We start from the raw sequence: 20,879 nt of genomic DNA, 5'->3' as shown, positions 1-20,879 counted from the left end.
ATGGCCAGATGGACTGTTTCCTCCAGCGGTATAGTATTGCAGTGAGACAGCACGATGCCTGCAAGACTGTCACGCTAAACGCCACAGATTGTGTTTGTGTTGGACAGTTGGACCCTACAGTTGGACCCTCGTCGACAACCTGAATAGCTTATTCAGAAGCAGTGCTGGACCGGGAACGAACCAGCTTCTTCCCAGGCACAAGAGTGACTTGTGAGGACTCGCGGTCACACTCTGTGCATAGAGACTTTCTACCAGCCAGCCGGACTGCTGGTAGATCCCCTCGGAGCAACGACTGCCCTGCGCGCCGCAGTCAGATTCCTCCGCCCGTCCTACTCCGAGCTGCACCTTGACTGGTTGGCCGGTAGCCAGAGGACGCCGGGACAACGCCCATTGGACAACCGCTGGAACAGAGGCTGCAACAGAGCCTGTCAGCTGGTTTGGTGTTCGTGCCGGGAAATTCCAAATCCATACACAGCGGATAAGTAAACCCCATGTTCTACATTGCATCTCGAGAATTTAATTGTACCTCAACACAAGTTGTTATCAATTTAATTCATGAGTAATGTATTTACTTCCGAGTTTAGAGTAACAGTGGGTAATAACACTGATTAGCGATTTGGTAACCGAACGATATATATTGACATATATTCTCTGTTGTGTATCTCTTTGTGTTTGCATCTCTTCGGGATTATATACCTTGTATATTGATAACCCTCACAGTAAGGTCTGCCACTCGTATCCAGGCAGACTAGTATATGTTTGGTGCACAATTTATATTAATAAATGTATCTAGTGTATTGAACCCCTGTGTGTGCGTTGTTAGTTGTTCTGACGATTGATTTTCTAAAAGCCCCAACGAACAACCTTGTGATTACTGCTACAATTAATAATTGTCTCAGTAAACCCATCAAACCATTACATTTAATGGCGTCCCTGGGTGGGTGAGTTTAGAATGAAATGAGAATCAGTCGCACAGAATAACTGAAGTTCAGCACAGCACCGCGGCTTCTATACGCGAATACCGGGTGTGCTGATAACTGCGTAAAGAAATCCCCCTGTTTTCTAGCGTTTAGTGTAACGTGTGCTGATTGGAAATCCATCTGCTCGGGTGTCTAGATTCCATACTGTATTTTGGAAAAAGAAAAAAAAAAGTAATACTCTTAAAGTTTCTCTGACGTAATGACAATGGCTGCTAAAATGTCTGAAGTGGAGTCGCTTATAAGTACTATTTCTAGCGACGACAATCCTGGTTACTGGAGTGGTATCGAAAAGTTGAACTTTGATGATATTGAGAAGCTGCAAGTAGATTTAGTAGCTAAGGTAGCGAACCAGCTTAACACAGGAGTGTCTGTGAACGCAGTTCTGGTCCTATCGAGTTTCACCTTAAATCTAGCTAAACAGCTGGAACTGTCTTTGTCCGAGCTGACAAAGTTTCAAAAGCTTCAGGGAACGCTAGAAAGATATAAGGTGGAGCGAGTCGAGTTGTTGGATATAATCAGAGAAAAGAGAGTGAAAAATGAGGAAAGTGAAGACTGACTCAGGGAAGTTTTAGGTAAATTAGATGACTTGTCTGCTAGAGAAACTGCGGCTGAGGTAGCTAGGAGAGACCTGGAAGGGAGCTCGAAAGAAAAAGAAAAAGAAATTGAGAGTTTAAATGAGCTCAGCCAGGAAAGGCAAAAGGAGTCAGATGCTGCCGTACTGGAAGCAAAATAGACTAGATCCCACTTGCATGCCAGCCCACCTAGCAGCCCGGAGCGCTCACCCAGCGCGCCGGGAGGAGGTTTCTCCCGGCCAGGGTCTGTGGTCGGATCGGCATGGGGGAGATCGCCGAGTCCTGCGCGAAACGCAAGGGCGAGTCAGTTCAGGCATAGACCCCCTGCTCCTGATCACGGCCGTCTCCCTGCCCGCGGAGAAACCGTAAAAATTAACCTCCACTCCCTGAGGCAGTTAGCCAAAGATGTAGAAAGGTTTGACCCGTCAGTGTCAGGGAATAATGTGGAGACCTACATCGATGAGCTGAGATATACTTTGCAGTTTATGCCCGAAGCGTCCGAACAGGAAAAGGCTATGTAAGTAAGGAAAACTACCAGCCGAGCGATCCACGAGTGGATGTCTAGACAAGGACCGGAAGTCTGTAATAGCTTTGAGGAGCTGTGTCAGGCAATGATCGGAGAATTTTCGGCTTTTATCGATCCCATAGCTGCCGTGGCTGCTGTGCACCATATTAAGCACGAAAAAGCTGAAGCCCCTCGCGACTATTATCAGAGGCTTAGGCGCACTTATTTTGCAGGGCGGAATGAAGAGGGTTGCGAAGAGAACGTGAATTTCAAAGGTTTATTCATTGCTAATCTGCATCCCTCAGTCAGGAAAATGATTGTGATGCACACACAGCGATGAAAATGGCTGACATTAGAAGGTTGGCTCAAAAAGCCTGGGGAGCTGAAGTCTCTGCTTCCTCAGAGCGAAAACCTGCTAAAACGGCCGTGTTCGCCACTAAAGCCAGCAGGGTTGACGACTCGCCTCAGCTCGAGGCAGCTGAGGTTCCTGAGCTCGCTAAGCCCCGGCACAAAATAGGCAGGCAGGACCGCACTAAGCGTCAGAGCCGCCGTGAGCGCTACGGGGAAGGCAAGGGCTCAGGCAGAGTCTATCATAAGACTGGACGAAGGGAGTCGACTGCAGCCCGCCTGGCCAGGCTTGAACAAGCCCTGCCTGAGAGATCAGGACAGGGTAAACCTTCCGCACCGAATGCCAGAAGTGTGAATGAGCTTAGGGGGACCACGCCCCTTCTCACTGGAGGAGGCGGGGATCCGTCCCAAGCCCCTCCCTCAGTCTATCTGATTGGGTGGGAGGGTTCCTGCCTGGAAGAAGGCTGTGACTCTGAGTTGGGCGCTGACCCCGCCCCTGAAGTCAAAGAAAAGGCAGGCTTCCAACAATTCTTAGGGAATCTCAGCCAGAAAGGCAAAGCAAGGCGTATTTATATCAAGGTTTTTCTTGAAAACGTCTTAGATAGAGAAGCACTGATTGACACTGGGGCTGAAATTAGTTTGATGTCAGCCGATCTACTCAGCGAGCTCAAACGAGTAGCGAAAGGAAAAGGCATCAGACTTAAGGTAGAACCGTGTAAGATAGATATTTCCAGCTATACCCAGGATCATGCCAGGATCACACATCGAGTGTGGGTGGCACTTAGGTTCGGGCCAATGAACATGGTGCATCCTGTTTACATCTCTAGGTTAAAAAGAGAGCCACTACTCATTGGCCAAGACCTGCTTGACAGGCTGGAGCCTCTGGTGGACTGCCAGCGTGGAAAATTGTGGGCTCAGGTCAAAAACCCTAAGCCTGTTGCACAGCAAAAAGGGGGATTCAGTGGTTATGCTGTGATCACACAGTGCCCACTGAACACTATAGCTGAGTTGGAGGTTCCTCCTGGTTCCTCTGGACGAGAATAAATGTCTCTTCTTGCTTTCCAAAACTACAGGGAAGTCCTGCCCAGGCCAGCACTCCCACGGTCTCCCAACTACAGGAGCAGTGCTCCGAGCAGCTGCTTGACCCGCCAGGTAAAGCACACCCCCTTTTCATCCCTGAAGAAGAGTGGATCTCCCTGTCCGGTAATGAATGGGAGTCCTTTCTGTGCACCCTGGTACCTCAGGGGGTCCAGGACTACCACCCCATGGTGGTGGGAGGGGGTCCAGGTGGCAGAAGTGCAGGTTGATGATGTAATTCTTAGCCTCAGCTCTGAGAAGTCCATAATCAGTGAAGGTCTGTTCGAGGACCTGTCGCGAAGCTGTCAGGTGACCCTGGTGACGCAGTCACAGGTTCTGTGGTGGGCACCCCCACCTCATAGGTCCATTTGGAGCAAAGGAAGCTGTGTAGCTTCCATCTCCATCGGAAAAAGGAAGTTTGCTCACTACTTCCAGGTAGCACCTCAGCTGACCCATTCTGTCTGCATTGGTGCAGACCTATTGGTTCGACTGGGCGCCCAGCTGGACACAGTAAACAGTGTGCTGTGGAAACGGGTGGACCCAGATGCCCACTCTCTAAGCGGTGACCCCGAGAACATTCGGTCAGGTCAGACGATTCCTCAGGCCTGCCAGGTAGTAAACGAATCGGACCTGATCGTTCCTGCGTCAACAGCAGGGTTTCCGGTACGCCTTGTCCTAAAGAAGGGACAGAGAATGGACGCTGAGATGGTTTTCTTCCAACCATCAGCTCAGTTTATCAGACTGAACCTAGCAGTCTGTTGTACCCCCAAACTGGAACGGAATGGCCGAGCCACCTGCCTGTTGGTGCAGAACATAGCAAAACAAGATGTCAAAATCCCTGCTCGCACTGACATGGGACTGGAATTGACAATAGTTTCTATGATTTCGAACTGGCCATCCCAGTACTGGGGCAGCTCCCTGGTCCCTTGGCTTCATAAAAGCGCCACTGTAATAAAGAAATTAAATCCAAAATCAAGAGGGCAGTTGCCTACTGAAATACAAGAAGTCATCAATTTTAACCTAGCAACACATTAAAGGCTGCATCTATACAAGTACGATTCTAGAAATGCTCACCAGATTACGTTTTAAGAAGGAACTGCGCTTCAGGTTCTGCCGAGATCTTAACTTGGATGGCAGGATTCAGAGTCCGGAGTGCGGACTGATTGCGCACGGAGGGTCCATATACTGTGGATCCCTCAGTGATCTTCCGCGTGTTCAAACAGCCAGCGTGTGACTCCCCTGTCCCCGTGACCTCATTGCTCTGCTCTCTCCTCTGTGCAGCCGAGCCCGATTCACGGTAAAGTGAAAAAAAATATGCCCTCAACGTGAGATTTACTCTGGAGCGAGGAATGATGTTACCTTTTTATCATTGAACAGGATGTATGTGATGTGGCGACTAGGTTCAATTTTGTATCCTCTTTAAAAGATTAAGGACTGGGGTGAGCGTGATTTACCACCCTTTCAGCTAAGAACCCGACGTGCGCACCGTTTAAGCTGCATAGACTCGGTCGTTTAACTCTTCTCCATTAGCAGGGTTAAGGTTAAAGAAAAAAAACATTGCTGACTTCTTTTTTTTTGCCAGCTGCTAGCGCTGATTAGCAAGGTTTGTATTTCATGTTTTGCAAGTTGCATCCATTTTAAGAAAAACAAGTCGTGTTAAAGACAGGAAATGAATACTTGCATTTAATTAAGTCTAGCCGTAGGCGGTTATCCACTGGGATTCAGACCCAGGGCCTCCTGTTTACTAGACAGGCGCTTTAACCAACTAAGCCACAGCGCCCCGGGAGTGCTGTCCTTTTGCAGCCACTTGGACACACCACTCAGACACATCTGCATTCGGTGTGTGCTCCGTCTGCTCGCTGAGCAAGTTGCCACCTTTACATACAATAGCAACATCGACACCAAGAGAAAGGATGACAAATGGCTTTTATCTGGAACTTTTCATGTCCAAGGAGCTCAATGTGCTTTCTGTGTACAACAGGGCCACTGAACTCCACGCTGGCCACTGAACCACAGCAGTGGCTTGCTGGCTTGACATCTCCCAAGGAAAATGTTGAAATCGCATGTGGAACAGGAAAATGACCCTCGAGTACGAGGGAAAAAAAAGAAAAAGATCATCTGGAGCGCGCCAACCCAGTTGGGACAGCCCAGTTTTGTTAACGAGGTGGCCGAGTGGTTAAGGCGATGGATTGCTAATCCATTGTGCTTTGCACGCATGGGTACAAATCCCATCCTCGTTGGTTTCCATGTCTGTTTCCCTTCTGTTTTTGATCCCTATTGCTCAATGCACAGTGAAAGCATTGCATACATGTGTCTGACAATGAGAAATGGGCCCCTGAGACAGTCATTTGCCTGTTTCACAAATGATCGTATTTTACTAGAGATTCTGTTTGGGATTCAGATGTGCATTCGGACAGCAATCCCTTTCAAGAAATGATACGTTCTGGATGAGGTCAAAGGTGCATCATTTGGACACTTTGTGGGCTTGAAATACAAAGAAAATCATGTTCTATGGTACAAGATAAATACAAAACTTAAGCTTTTATTATAATTAGATTTGTTTATAAAGCATAAGCAATCATTTATTACATTAATATATGTAAAAATAACATTTTAGCATCATACGTTTAGTATATTTAGTCCCTAATGCTGAAAGAAATGATCATAGAACATGACTTCTAACCTTACCTGCGGTGTTTTTGATCCCTATTGCTCAATGCACAGTGAAAGCATTGCATACATGTGTCTGACATTGAGAAATGGGCCCCTGAGACAATTTGCCTGTTTCACAAATGATCGTATTTTACTAGAGATTCTGTTTGGGATTCAGATGTGCATTCGGACAGCAATCCCTTTCAAGAAATGATACGTTCTGGATGAGGTCAAAGGTGCTGGAACACTGTATTTAGGATGTGTTTGCAGTTATTCTGTGTTTCTAGCTTCAACCCAGTGATATATATATATATGCTCACTGCTTTTTTGGTACATGCCCAGGGCAATAATCATTATGAGGATTTATTTCCATATGTGCTAGAGGTAGTGTTGTGAAATTCTTCAGCACACTGGATCGCAGGTTTAAACCTGCACTCTTACTCCTTAAATACCAACAAATGCAGATATGTAGCAATCATATTGTAGCTGACACTCATTTGCCTGTTTCACAAATGATCATATTTTACTAGAGATTCTGTTTGGGATACGGATGTGCATTCTGACAACAATCTCTTTCAAAAAATGATTTTACCTTATCGCAGCTTTGCCCCTCTTGCCTCTTTGGAAAATATCTCCATCTTGTGGTCGTTGTTGGTAATGTCTAGACAATATCTCCATCTTGTGGTCGTTGTTGGTAATGTCTAGACAATATCTCCATCATGTGGTCGTTGTTGGTAATGTCTTCTTATGCCCTTTTTTATTTCAATTCTTTATTAGTTGATTCTAGAATCTCTACAATAGAGCTGAAAATATCAGTTTTGTAGCAGACAATATGACATTAGTTATAGTCCAATTAAGACTTTATTACCCTGTTTGTAACATAACAAATTAAAATTGATTAAAACTAAGTTTGGAACACCAGGGAACATAAAAAATGATTTTTAGGAAAACCATGAAGTTCTCTGTGTCCGATGCCTGCAAGGGGAGAAAGCTAGAATCCTTTGCTTTTTCAAAATTTGAAAATAAACATCATATAACAACAGCTTTCATTCCTAGGAGTGAAAAATAACCATTTTTGAAGACATATTAGTTTCTAAAACACTACAATAAAGTTAAAAACATCCGTTTTATATTACTTTTAGTATTTTTAGTGAAATTAGTCATTTATTGCACTATTTTTAATATAATCTCTAATTAAAAGTGAATAGAATTAAGTTTGGAGCAACAAGGAACACAAAAAAAAAGATTTTAAGGAAAAAAATGATGTCTTCTGTGCCAGGTGCCTGCAAGGGGAGAAAGCTAGAATCCTACCCAGGCTCCTGGAGCTCTGTCCTGGCTAAAGGAGGGTGAATCCATCCCCTTCAAAGCTCCATGAAAAAATGATCATTTAAAATTTGAAAAAAAAAACATCATATAACAACAGTTTTCATTCATAGGAGTGAAAAACAACCATTTTTGAAGACATATTAGTTTCTAAAACACTACAATAAAGTTGAAAACATCCGTTTTATATTACATTAATTTTTGTGAAATTAGTCATTTATTGCACTATTTTTAATAAAATCTCTAATTAAAAGTGATTAAAATTAAGTTTGGAACAACAAGGAACACAAAAAAAAAGATTTTAAGGAAAAAAATATTGTCTTCTGTGCCAGGTGCCTGCAAGGGGAGAAAGCTAGAATCCTACGCAGGCTCCTGGAGCTCTGTCCTGGCTAAAGGAGGGTGAATCCATCCCCTTCAAAGCTCCATGAAAAAATGATATTTTTAAATTTGAAAAAAAAACATTATAGAACAACATCTCTTGGTCAACAGAGTGCAAAAATCCAACTTTGAAGAAAATCCATTGACTGATCCCCGAATCCTGAAGTTTCTTTGCATGATATCGGGCTTGCAACCACTTTCTAGAAAATTATGAAAAATGCCAAAAATGAAAAAAAAGTTATCAATTCTAGAGCCTAAGAGGAAAACAAGACAAATGTATATCTCCAAATAATTTTATGTGCTTCAGAAGAGCCCAGGAAAGTTTTTTGCATACATGAAACCACGCCCGTTTGCACGTAAGCAGACATGGTTGCACACACGACTGCATGAAAGCACGCGTGCATGCGAAGTCATCCTGTTGAGCATTTGAAAAGCCGCACCACGCCGCACTTGAAATAGCTCTTACCTTAGTGGTAGACGCAGGAATCGCCTTTTTATTTACGCTCTTACCAACGTGATGGAAAGCAAAACAAAGCAAAGCAGAGCAAAACAAAACGAACAAACGAAAACCCTCACGTCCCGCACTTGCATATAACGCCGTTACGTGCCCAAGCGGTATTGTACGTCATCCTAGCACTGCACCCCGGGGCGTACGGTATATGGGAACGAGCACACGCCATGAATCGTCTCGAATCAGTCTCTACAGCTGTAAGGTGCCTTGAAGCGTGCACCCCCAACATTCTTCTTTGCGCATCTGTGAAAGGTAAACTCTTGAGCAAACTCTGAACCAGCTCTAAGGAAACTAATCCGATTAGACGTTACTTTGACTCATCTTTTTACTCTCAGTGCTGGTTTGCTCAAACTCCAGCTAGGGTTAGTGTTAGCATTCCCACGCTACTTAGACACTTTGTTTACGCTCAGTGCTGGATTTTGGGAACTTCAGGACGAGTGGGAATTTTCTCCTATCTGTCAATTCTGTTTTGTTTTGGAAACTCTTGGCTGCCTATATTGTACAGTGCAGCGTGAAGGAAACATTTTCCAAAACTGTGTCAGCTCAAAAGTTGTAAGAAAACCTCTCCAGCTGCTTTAACTCTCTTCATTTTTGTCATTTAATGTGACACTCGATGTATAACTGGAGCCTCACATATGCAAATGGTGAGGCTCCAGTTCGACACCACTTTACAGTATATGACAAAAGCATGGCAGACTGTGCCGGACCGGCAGATAACTTCCGCTTATTTTTACCATATTAAACATTGGAAATCCAACCACTTTCATTTGTGACACTTGATTTTGGCTCCACCTAAGACACTCTTAAATCTTCAAACACTTTTCTCTTCTCCCGCAACACTCTTGTCTGTCGGCACTATGTGGCAGTGTTGCATGACAACCCATCTCACCACGGAAAGGAACCTAACAGCTTTGGTAAGAAAGGAGAAAAGGACCTGGCCCGTACGATTAGGCGTTATTAGCACCACGCTCTAACCAACTGAGCTAACCGGCCTCACGACAGTGCTCCTCTCTGTGCTGCAAAAAATCAAACTCAGGGAATTTCTTTTGCCCTCCTTTGAATAGAAAGCCGTGTAATTCAGTGTACGGGCTTTCTCGTGCAGTTTCATGGTTCTTGTAACCCAAATCCTACACTGGCCTGAAGTGCCCCCCCATTTCACAGCATTTTTCAGCTGATTTAAAATGTACCTAAAGGAGAAGCATTATTGAAGACCATCAATTACCAAGAGCTTTTGTCAAAGGTTTTGGTGGTCATTTTTAATGACCACAGAGCGCTGTGACCTCGGTTTTACATCTCATCCAAAAGACAGCGCCCTTTTACAACACAGCATATCCGTCACTATACTGGGGCATTAGGACCCGCACAGACCTCAGGGTGAGCGCCCCCCCGCCGGCACCATTAACACCGCTTCCAGCTGGAAGCTTTGTTTTTCCCTGTAGCTCACCTTCATCCGGGTACTGACCTGGCTCACACCTGCTTAGCTTCAGTGGGTTTTCAGTTGCGAGTTGCAAGGGGATGCAAGTGATGGAGCCGCTCGCTGCAAAAGCCACTGCATTGGCCGGGAATCGAACCCGAGCCTCCAGCGGGGCAGGCAAGAATTCGACCACTGAACCACCAATGCTCAGTGCCTGGGCCTTCAAAAAAGACGCTTTTTTGGTGCTCTGTGCAAAAAGCGTCGACATCTGCTTCCAGCTGCAAAATGCCATTCGCAGACGCTGAAGAATTTATTTCCAAGGCAGCGGGTACAAGCGATTGGGCGTTTTAAAACCACCAGGAACAGCAAAGAGGCACGTTTCTTTGCTTGCGCCGGAACACAACGACAGGAGGTGGACAACGTAGTCGGCAGGATTCAAGCCTGCGCGGGGAGACCCCAATTGATTTCTAGTCCATCGCCTTAACCACTCGGCCACGACTACAGCAAGCCCCGCTGCGGCTGCGTTTTTTATACAATCTTACCTGGATCGCGAGGCGCCGGCGGAAGCCTATTTCAAAGTCGTTCTCCGTTTCAAAAAAACATTTCCAAAATACAAGCCTTGCAGACAGACACGCCTCAGAGGACTTAAGGGTGGCTTCATGTCGGAATGATAAAGTCTCCCCGTCCGGACATGAAAATGCCACTTTGTTACACACAAAAAAAGAATCAACAACAGAGAAATGCCCACAAGCATTTGAAAAGCCGCACCACGTCGCACTTGAAATAGCTCTTACATTAGTGGTAGACGCAGGAATCGCCTTTTTATTTACGCTCTTACCAACGCGATGGAAAGCAAAACAAAGCAAAGCAGAGCAAAACAAAACGAACAAACGAAAACCTTGCGTATAACGCCGTTACGTGCCCAAGCGGTATTGTACATCATCCTAGCACTGCACCCCGGGGCGTACGGTATATGGGAACGAGCACACGCCACGAATCGTCTCGAATCACTCCCTACAGCTGTAAGGCGCCTTGAAGCGTGCACCCCCAACATTCTTCTTTGCGCATGTGTGAAAGGTAAACTCTTGAGCAGACTCTGAACCAGCTCTAAGGAAACTAATCCGATTAGACGTTACTTTGACTCATCTTTTTACGCTCAGTGCTGGATTGCTCAAACTCCAGCTAGGGTTAGGGTTAGCATTCCCACGCTACTTAGGCACTTTGTTTACGCTCAGTGCTGGATTTTGGGAACTTCAGGATGAGTGGGAATTTTCTCCTATCTGTCAATTCTGTTTTGTTTTGGAGACTCTTGGCTGCCTATGTTGTACAGTGCAGCGTGAAGGAAACATTTTCCAAAACTGTGTCAGCTCAAAAGTTGTAAGAAAACCTCTCCAGCTGCTTTAACTCTCTTCATTTTTGTCATTTAATGTGACACTCGATGTATAACTGGAGCCTCACATATGCAAATGGTGAGGCTCCAGTTCGACACCCAGTTCGACACCACTTTACAGTATATGACAAAAGCATGGCAGACTGTGCCGGACCGGCAGATAACTTCCGCTTATTTTTACCATATTAAACATTGGAAATCCTCCCACTTGTATTTGTGACACTTGATTTTGGCTCCACCTAAGACACTCTTAAATCTTCAAACACTTTTCTCTTCTCCCGCAACACTCTTGTCTGTCGGCACTATGTGGCAGCGTTGCATGACAACCCCTCTCACCACGGAAAGGAACCTAACAGCTTTGGTAAGAGAGGAGAAAAGGACCTGGGCAGTACGGGGCTCGAACCCGTGACCTTGGCGTTATTAGCACCACGCTCGAACCAACTGAGCTAACCGGCCTCACAACAGTGCTCCTCTCTGTGCTGCAAAAAATCGAACTCAGGGAATTTCTTTTGTCCTCCTTTGAATAGAAAGCCGTGTAATTCAGTGTACGGGCTTTCTCGTGCAGTTTCATGGTTCTTGTAACCCAAATCCTACACTGGCCTGAAGTGCCCCCCCATTTCACAGCATTTTTCAGCTGATTTAAAATGTACCTAAAGGAGAAGCATTATTGAAGACCATCAATTACCAAGAGCTTTTGTCAAAGGTTTTGGTGGTCATTTTGAATGACCACAGAGCGCTGTGACCTCGGTTTTACATCTCATCCAAAAGACAGCGCCCTTTTACAACACAGCATCTCCGTCACTATACTGGGGCATTGGGACCCGCACAGACCTCAGGGTGAGCGCCCCACCGCCGGCACCATTAACACCGCTTCCAGCTGGAAGCTTTGTTTTTCCCTGTAGCTCACCCTCATCCGGGTACTGACCTGGCTCACACCTGCTTAGCTTCAGTGGGTTTTTTGAGTTGCGAGTTGCAAGGGGATGCAAGTGATGGAGCCGCTCGCTGCAAAAGCCACTGCATTGGCCGGGAATCGAACCCGAGCCTCCCGCGTGGCAGGCGAGAATTCTACCACTGAACCACCAATGCTCAGTGCCTGGGTCTTCAAAAAAGACGCTTTTTTGGTGCTCTGTGCAAAACGCGTCGACATCTGCTTCCAGCTGCAAAATGCCATTCGCGGACGCTGAAGAACTTATTTCCAAGGCAGCGGGTACAAGCGATTGGGCGTTTTAAAACCACCAGGAACAGCAAAGAGGCGCGCTTCTTTGCTTGCGCCGAAACACACCGACTGGAGGCGGATAACGTAGTCGGCAGGATTCGAACCTGCGCGGGGAGACCCCAATGGATTTCTAGTCCATCGCCTTAACCACTCGGCCTCGACTACAGCAAGCCCCACTGCCGCTGCGTTCTTGCTACAATCTTACCTGGATCGCGAGGCGCCGGCGGAAGCCTATTTCAAAGTCGTTCTCCGTTTCAAAAAAACATTTCCAAAATACAAGCCTTGCAGACAGACACGCCTCAGAGGACTTAAGGGTGGCTTCATGTCGGAATGATAAAGTCTCCCCGTCCGGACATGAAAATGCCACTTTGTTACACACAAAAAAAGAATCAACAACAGAGAAATGCCCACAAGCATTTGAAAAGCCGCACCACGTCGCACTTGAAATAGCTCTTACATTAGTGGTAGACGCAGGAATCGCCTTTTTATTTACGCTCTTACCAACGCGATGGAAAGCAAAACAAAGCAAAGCAGAGCAAAACAAAACGAACAAACGAAAACCTTGCGTATAACGCCGTTACGTGCCCAAGCGGATTTGTACATCATCCTAGCACTGCACCCCGGGGCGTACGGTATATGGGAACGAGCACACGCCACGAATCGTCTCGAATCACTCCCTACAGCTGTAAGGCGCCTTAAAGCGTGCACCCCCAACATTCTTCTTTGCGCATGTGTGAAAGGTAAACTCTTGAGCAGACTCTGAACCAGCTCTAAGGAAACTAATCCGATTAGACGTTACTTTGACTCATCTTTTTAGGCTCAGTGCTGGATTGCTCAAACTCCAGCTAGGGTTAGGGTTAGCATTCCCACGCTACTTAGACACTTTGTTTACGCTCAGTGCTGGATTTTGGGAACTTCAGGATGAGTGGGAATTTTCTCCTATCTGTCAATTCTGTTTTGTTTTGGAGACTCTTGGCTGCTTATGTTGTACAGTGCAGCGTGAAGGAAACATTTTCCAAAACTGTGTCAGCTCAAAAGTTGTAAGAAAACCTCTCCAGCTGCTTTAACTCTCTTCATTTTTGTCATTTAATGTGACACTCGATGTATAACTGGAGCCTCACATATGCAAATGGTGAGGCTCCAGTTCGACACCCAGTTCGACACCACTTTACAGTGTATGACAAAAGCATGGCAGACTGTGCCGGACCGGCAGATAACTTCCGCTTATTTTTACCATATTAAACATTGGAAATCCTCCCACTTGTATTTGTGACACTTGATTTTGGCTCCACCTAAGACACTCTTAAATCTTCAAACACTTTTCTCTTCTCCCGCAACACTCTTGTCTGTCGGCACTACGTGGCAGCGTTGCATGACAACCCCTCTCACCACGGAAAGGAACCTAACAGCTTTGGTAAGAGAGGAGAAAAGGACCTGGCCAGTATGGGGCTCGAACCCGGGACCTTGGCATTATTAGCACCACGCTCGAACCAACTGAGCTAACTGGCCTCACAACAGTGCTCCTCTCTGTGCTGCAAAAAATCGAACTCAGGGAATTTCTTTTGTCCTCCTTTGAATAGAAAGCCGTGTAATTCAGTGTTTGGGCTTTCTCGTGCAGTTTTTATGGTTCTTGTAACCCAAATCCTACACTGGCCTGAAGTGCCCCCCCATTTCACAGCATTTTTCAGCTGATTTAAAATGTACCTAAAGGAGAAGCATTATTGAAGACCATCAATTACCAAGAGCTTTTGTCAAAGGTTTTGGTGGTCATTTTGAATGACCACAGAGCGCTGTGACCTCGGTTTTACATCTCATCCAAAAGACAGCGCCCTTTTACAACACAGCATCTCTGTCACTATACTGGGGCATTGGGACCCGCACAGACCTCAGGGTGAGCGCCCCACCGCCGGCACCATTAACACCGCTTCCAACTGGAAGCTTTGTTTTTCCCTGTAGCTCACCCTCATCCGGGTACTGACCTGGCTCACACCTGCTTAGCTTCAGTGGGTTTTTTGAGTTGCGAGTTGCAAGGGGATGCAAGTGATGGAGCCGCTCGCTGCAAAAGCCACTGCATTGGCCGGGAATCGAACCCAAGCCTCCCGCGTGGCAGGCGAGAATTCTACCACTGAACCACCAATGCTCAGTGCCTGGGCCTTCAAAAAAGACGCTTTTTTGGTGGTTTGTGCAAAACGCGTCGACATCTGCTTCCAGCTGCAAAATGCCATTCGCGGACACTGAAGAACTTATTTCCAAGGCAGCGGGTACAAGCGATTGGGCGTTTTAAAACCACCAGGAACAGCAAAGAGGCACGCTTCTTTGCTTGCGCCGAAACACACCGACTGGAGGCGGATAACGTAGTCGGCAGGATTCGAACCTGCGCGGGGAGACCCCAATGGATTTCTAGTCCATCGCCTTAACCACTCGGCCACGACTACAGCGAGCCCCACTGCCGCTGCGTTCTTGCTACAATCTTACCTGGATCGCGAGGCGCCGGCGGAAGCCTATTTCAAAGTCGTTCTCCGTTTCATAAAAACATTTCCAAAATACAAGCCTTGCAGACAGACACGCCTCAGAGGACTTAAGGGTGGCTTCATGTCGGAATGATAAAGTCTCCCCGTCCGGACATGAAAATGCCACTTTGTTACACACAAAAAAAGAATCAACAACAGAGAAATGCCCACAAGCATTTGAAAAGCCGCACCACGTCGCACTTGAAATAGCTCTTACATTAGTGGTAGACGCAGGAATCGCCTTTTTATTTACGCTCTTACCAACACGATGGAAAGCAAAACAAAGCAAAGCAGAGCAAAACAAAACGAACAAACGAAAACCTTGCGTATAACGCCGTTACGTGCCCAAGCGGTATTGTACATCATCCTAGCACTGCACCCCGGGGCGTACGGTATATGGGAACGAGCACACGCCACGAATCGTCTCGAATCACTCCCTACAGCTGTAAGGCGCCTTGAAGCGTGCACCCCCAACATTCTTCTTTGCGCATGTGTGAAAGGTAAACTCTTGAGCAGACTCTGAACCAGCTCTAAGGAAACTAATCCGATTAGACGTTACTTTGACTCATCTTTTTACGCTCAGTGCTGGATTACTCAAACTCCAGCTAGGGTTAGGGTTAGCATTCCCACGCTACTTAGACACTTTGTTTACGCTCAGTGCTGGATTTTGGGAACTTCAGGATGAGTGGGAATTTTCTCCTATCTGTCAATTCTGTTTTGTTTTGGAGACTCTTGGCTGCCTATGTTGTACAGTGCAGCGTGAAGGAAACATTTTCCAAAACTGTGTCAGCTCAAAAGTTGTAAGAAAACCTCTCCAGCTGCTTTAACTCTCTTCATTTTTGTCATTTAATGTGACACTCGATGTATAACTGGAGCCTCACATATGCAAATGGTGAGGCTCCAGTTCGACACCCAGTTCGACACCACTTTACAGTATATGACAAAAGCATGGCAGACTGTGCCGGACCGGCAGATAACTTCCGCTTATTTTTACCATATTAAACATTGGAAATCCTCCCACTTGTATTTGTGACACTTGATTTTGGCTCCACCTAAGACACTCTTAAATCTTCAAACACTTTTCTCTTCTCCCGCAACACTCTTGTCTGTCGGCACTATGTGGCAGCGTTGCATGACAACCCCTCTCACCACGGAAAGGAACCTAACAGCTTTGGTAAGAGAGGAGAAAAGGACCTGGCCAGTACGGGCTCGAGCCCGTGACCTTGGCGTTATTAGCACCACGCTTGAACCAACTGAGCTAACCGGCCTCACAACAGTGCTCCTCTCTGTGCTGCAAAAAATCGAACTCAGGGAATTTCTTTTGTCCTCCTTTGAATAGAAAGCCGTGTAATTCAGTGTACGGGCTTTCTCGTGCAGTTTCATGGTTCTTGTAACCCAAATCCTACACTGGCCTGAAGTGCCCCCCCATTTCACAGCATTTTTCAGCTGATTTAAAATGTACCTAAAGGAGAAGCATTATTGAAGACCATCAATTACCAAGAGCTTTTGTCAAAGGTTTTGGTGGTCATTTTGAATGACCACAGAGCGCTGTGACCTCGGTTTTACATCTCATCCAAAAGACAGCGCCCTTTTACAACACAGCATCTCCGTCACTATACTGGGGCATTGGGACCCGCACAGACCTCAGGGTGAGCGCCCCAACGCCGGCACCATTAACACCGCTTCCAGCTGGAAGCTTTGTTTTTCCCTGTAGCTCACCCTCATCCGGGTACTGACCTGGCTCACACCTGCTTAGCTTCAGTGGGTTTTTTGAGTTGCGAGTTGCAAGGGGATGCAAGTGATGGAGCCGCTCGCTGCAAAAGCCACTGCATTGGCCGGGAATCGAACCCGAGCCTCCCGCGTGGCAGGCGAGAATTCTACCACTGAACCACCAATGCTCAGTGCCTGGGCCTTCAAAAAAGACGCTTTTTTGGTGGTCTGTGCAAAACGCGTCGACATCTGCTTCCAGCTGCAAAATGCCATTCGCGGACGCTGAAGAACTTATTTCCAAGGCAGCGGGTACAAGCGATTGGGCGTTTTAAAACCACCAGGAACAGCAAAGAGGCACGCTTCTTTGCTTGCGCCGAAACACACCGACTGGAGGCGGATAACGTAGTCGGCAGGATTCGAACCTGCGCGGGGAGACCCCAGTGGATTTCTAGTCCATCGCCTTAACCACTCGGCCACGACTACAGCAAGCCCCACTGCCGCTGCGTTCTTGCTACAATCTTACCTGGATCGCGAGGTGCCGGCGGAAGCCTATTTCAAAGTCGTTCTCCGTTTCATAAAAACATTTCCAAAATACAAGCCTTGCAGACAGACACGCCTCAGAGGACTTAAGGGTGGCTTCATGTCGGAATGATAAAGTCTCCCCGTCCGGACATGAAAATGCCACTTTGTTACACACAAAAAAAGAATCAACAACAGAGAAATGCCCACAAGCATTTGAAAAGCCGCACCACGTCGCACTTGAAATAGCTCTTACATTAGTGGTAGACGCAGGAATCGCCTTTTTATTTACGCTCTTACCAACGCGATGGAAAGCAAAACAAAGCAAAGCAGAGCAAAACAAAACGAACAAACGAAAACCCTCACGTCCCGCACTTGCATATAACGCCGTTACGTGCCCAAGCGGTATTGTACGTCATCTTAGCACTGCACCCCGGGGCGTACGGTATATGGGAACGAGCACACGCCACGAATCATCTCGAATCGCTCCCTATAGCTGTAAGGCGCCTTGAAGCGTGCACCCCCAACATTCTTCTTTGCGCATCTGTGAAAGGTACACTCTTGAGCAAACTCTGAACCAGCTCTAAGGAAACTAATCCGATTAAACGTTACTTTGACTCATCCTTTAAGGGACCCTTGTTAATTGGAGAAATCAATGATTTCTAATGAATTCTGTATGCGTTAAAAGTCAGCTATACACAGTATAGCTGCTCATGATGTTTCCCGAGCCGAAACACAGTGCGTTTTTCCAAGCCATCTGACAAAGCCCGCCCACTGAAAACTGCAGCAGATCGTGTAAAGACGTTCAACTTTGTAACTACTGCACGCACAGGAAGCAGAATAAATTCCTCTTTTCAAACTGTCAAAGGTTTGCTTTGCGAACCCTGCAGGACATCGCACAATCTCTTTTGAACGGGGACAAACGATTTCTTATGGGGCGCAGTAAGTACAGACGTTTAAAAAGCTCCACTCATGCCGACGATGCAGCATGAAGGAGCGCAACCTAACGTTTGACAGACAAAAGCCGGGCGCCGCTACGAGCAATATGAAATCAAACTGACAGCACAGGGCGTTTCCCGCTGACTCAAAAGTGATCTCGACAGACGCTGTTCTCTGCATAAAGCCGAAAGAGCTAAAGAGCGTTTCTGTTGAGACGTAACAAGTTCGTTTCTTTCTACCATGATGTCACCACGACAAAATCTGTCTTTAAACACCTTGCTCTCGCTTTCGCTTTCGCCGATTGTATTGCAAGCCCGCGGAAGCTGGTGTAGTGTGCTCTCACGAGGCACCAGTTCTGTAGAGTTTGGGCATTTACGGGGACAATTATTAATTGTAGCTAAAAATTATTTTTGTGTAAGTCACAAAAATAATTATTTTAATGGCTTTAGAATCCAACTATGCGATATAACTCAAACAACGCACACACACAGGTACTAATACACGAGGATACATTTATTAATACATAGAATATGCATGTAAACCTAACAGATCTTATCGAGAGGGTTATCAGAATACAAAAGGTATATATTCATTCAGTTACAAAGAGTTACATATATCAAGAGGACATACGTTCAGTATATCATTCATCTAGACCGTTTCATAATTGAACTTGATTACAACTTCTACATTAGATACTCAAAACAAGTACATAACTCTTAGGAATTAAACTGATATCAACTGGTTGGGATAACAATGGAATTCTCGAGCTGTAATGCAGTGAAGTTGAATACTCATCCAATCTCTCGGGATTCAGATCTCCTGTGGGCACAAAGGAACAGTTGCAGGCTGTTGCTGTCCAATCCGCACTCTCTGGCTAGGTGCCAGGCTGTGCTGTGCTGCTTGCGACGGTGCGCTGCTGATGCTCACTGACCGGCTAGTTAGTGTTGGCTTTAACTAGCAAAGTTTGTGCACAGGAGAAAAGATGACTGTGGGTCCCAGCAGGTCAGGAAGAGGACCGATTCGTTCCTGATGAAGCGCTTGTTCTGAATAGTGATTCAGCTGTCCACAGTTCTGACCTGTTCATGAGGTTTGCTGCTGATGCTAACCTCGGGTGGATCCTCTGGTTACTCGTGGCAACCTCCGCTCTCGACTTTTAGAACAGAGGAAAGTACTGGCACTCAGACGCACTGGCCGTTCCGTGGTTGTCCGGGCTGAGTCTCAGGATGGTCAAGAGGCGCGCTGTGAGAATGTCCTGCCCTTGGGAGCCTTCTGCTCCTGGGCCGTCCTGCCATGGATTTGTCTTGCACCCCTGGAATTCTCCTTAGAATTCTCCTACTGGAATAGTCCTACTAGTTCTCCTTCTCCAGGCTCTCTGTTGCCTGTTTTTACCTGGAGGAACTTCAGCTTGTCATTGGCTGAAAGTTTAATGGGCATCAGAGTCCCACATGGGTTACATGGCCCTACCAATCCCTGACTGGTTGATCAAGGTGAGATATGAGTCACTTACTCCTGACACCTAGGAATGCAATCCAGATGTCCATCTGGCACTCCCTAGACAGATAGGCGCCAATGGATGACCATTGATCATGATAGCCAGGCTCAGCTAAGTGCATCCCCATTTGGGAGCTGTCCCTTATCAAAAGAAAACATCTTTAAATCAGCCTGCATGAATAGTTTCTCTGTGGTGCAGCCACAGAGATGAAGAGAGAGATGGGGCCTCATTTGGGAAAGCACAGCAACACTTAATTCTTTCTTATTAACAAGCATTGCCTCTACATATCCCCCCTTTTTGAAGGTCACGAGGTCCTGAGGCGTTGTTGCCTTCAAAACAAAACAGAGTTAAGTGATGTCCCTTGTCATTAGAACATTAACCTTAAATGTCCACATTACTCCTCGAGAATTCATACCGGAACCAGCATTGGGAACAAACAGAATGAATAACATCTGGAGTATGTATAAACAAGGTAGGAGACATCATCTCAGTCTAGGCATTACAAATCAGGAAGTTCACTGTCAGTATCTGATACCTCTGTAGGCAGATATTTGGGGAAGAGGTAACTTCCTTTCTTTTGAAATGCTACCTTTGACTCATTCGTGCTACCCGGAGTACATCTTGATGTAAGAGTACAGCATTCAGAGTACATTGTCAGTCATGATCCAGCTTCCCAGCACCAGTGTTACAATAACACCGGTTCCTGTTCCCAGCCCCCCTGATGAACCATGACACCTGTGTTGGGCACCTGCCAGGGTGGTTTGGAGGTTTGTTCCATTAAAGCAAACTAACTACCTGTACATCTTCAGGGCTTACTGTTTCTTGGATTTCTATCCAATTCAATAGTGTGGCACCTGAAGGCATCCACGACCTCAAGTTTGGTCTTATGTTGTCTGGTTGCAGACCGTACAGTGTTAAGTTACCATGCTGTACTATGGCCTCCTTGGGAACTTGCAGGAAACTGTTGGTTAGGTAGCTGCATTGTGGTAGCTGTATCATGCCTGTCACAAGTTATAGTGACAGTTAAATGTGGTGTGCTGACCAGCCATTTACTTCCCATCTGCTCTTCATGGGGTTCATTAACCTCCCTCTGCTCGTTAGTAGCTTTACACCCTTCATTGGTGGATCAGTTAGACACAGCCAATGGATAGCTTTGGTAGCCATACCCATCTCAAGATTTGGAACCGAATTCAATCTTGGATTGCCTTCTGGGTGAGCTATGAGCAATGGGTTTAATGTCACATACTCCTCTACTGAGAAGAGTGAAATCAAGTGGGTTAGGATTTGTGCTATGGCTAGACTGGCTACAGTGGCACTAAGCTCCCTTAACAGGTCTTGTGTCA

General features: G+C 46.3%; 5 non-coding genes across 5 annotated transcripts; all 5 read right to left on the bottom strand.

Annotated features, from left to right (window-relative positions):
* Nucleotides 1-12,165: 12,165 nt before the first annotated feature.
* Nucleotides 12,166-12,236, bottom strand: trnag-gcc (transfer RNA glycine (anticodon GCC)). The gene has a single exon. It is a non-coding gene; the product is annotated as a tRNA-Gly (tRNA).
* A 2,199-nt stretch (nucleotides 12,237-14,435) lies between these two features.
* Nucleotides 14,436-14,506, bottom strand: trnag-gcc (transfer RNA glycine (anticodon GCC)). Its single transcript has one exon. It is a non-coding gene; the product is annotated as a tRNA-Gly (tRNA).
* Nucleotides 14,507-14,719: 213 nt separating this feature from the next.
* On the bottom strand, nucleotides 14,720-14,801 carry trnas-aga (transfer RNA serine (anticodon AGA)). The gene has a single exon. It is a non-coding gene; the product is annotated as a tRNA-Ser (tRNA).
* Nucleotides 14,802-16,703: 1,902 nt separating this feature from the next.
* trnag-gcc (transfer RNA glycine (anticodon GCC)) lies at nucleotides 16,704-16,774 on the bottom strand. Its single transcript has one exon. It is a non-coding gene; the product is annotated as a tRNA-Gly (tRNA).
* Nucleotides 16,775-16,987: 213 nt separating this feature from the next.
* On the bottom strand, nucleotides 16,988-17,069 carry trnas-aga (transfer RNA serine (anticodon AGA)). The gene has a single exon. It is a non-coding gene; the product is annotated as a tRNA-Ser (tRNA).
* Between the last annotated feature and the right edge of the window lie 3,810 nt (nucleotides 17,070-20,879).

The sequence above is a fragment of the Lepisosteus oculatus genome, unplaced genomic scaffold (genome assembly GCF_040954835.1).
Source record: "Lepisosteus oculatus isolate fLepOcu1 unplaced genomic scaffold, fLepOcu1.hap2 HAP2_SCAFFOLD_131, whole genome shotgun sequence".
Taxonomy (NCBI): Eukaryota; Metazoa; Chordata; class Actinopteri; order Semionotiformes; family Lepisosteidae; genus Lepisosteus; species Lepisosteus oculatus.
Note: the sequence above shows the minus strand (reverse complement) of the source record. Positions and strands in the feature narration are given on the sequence as shown.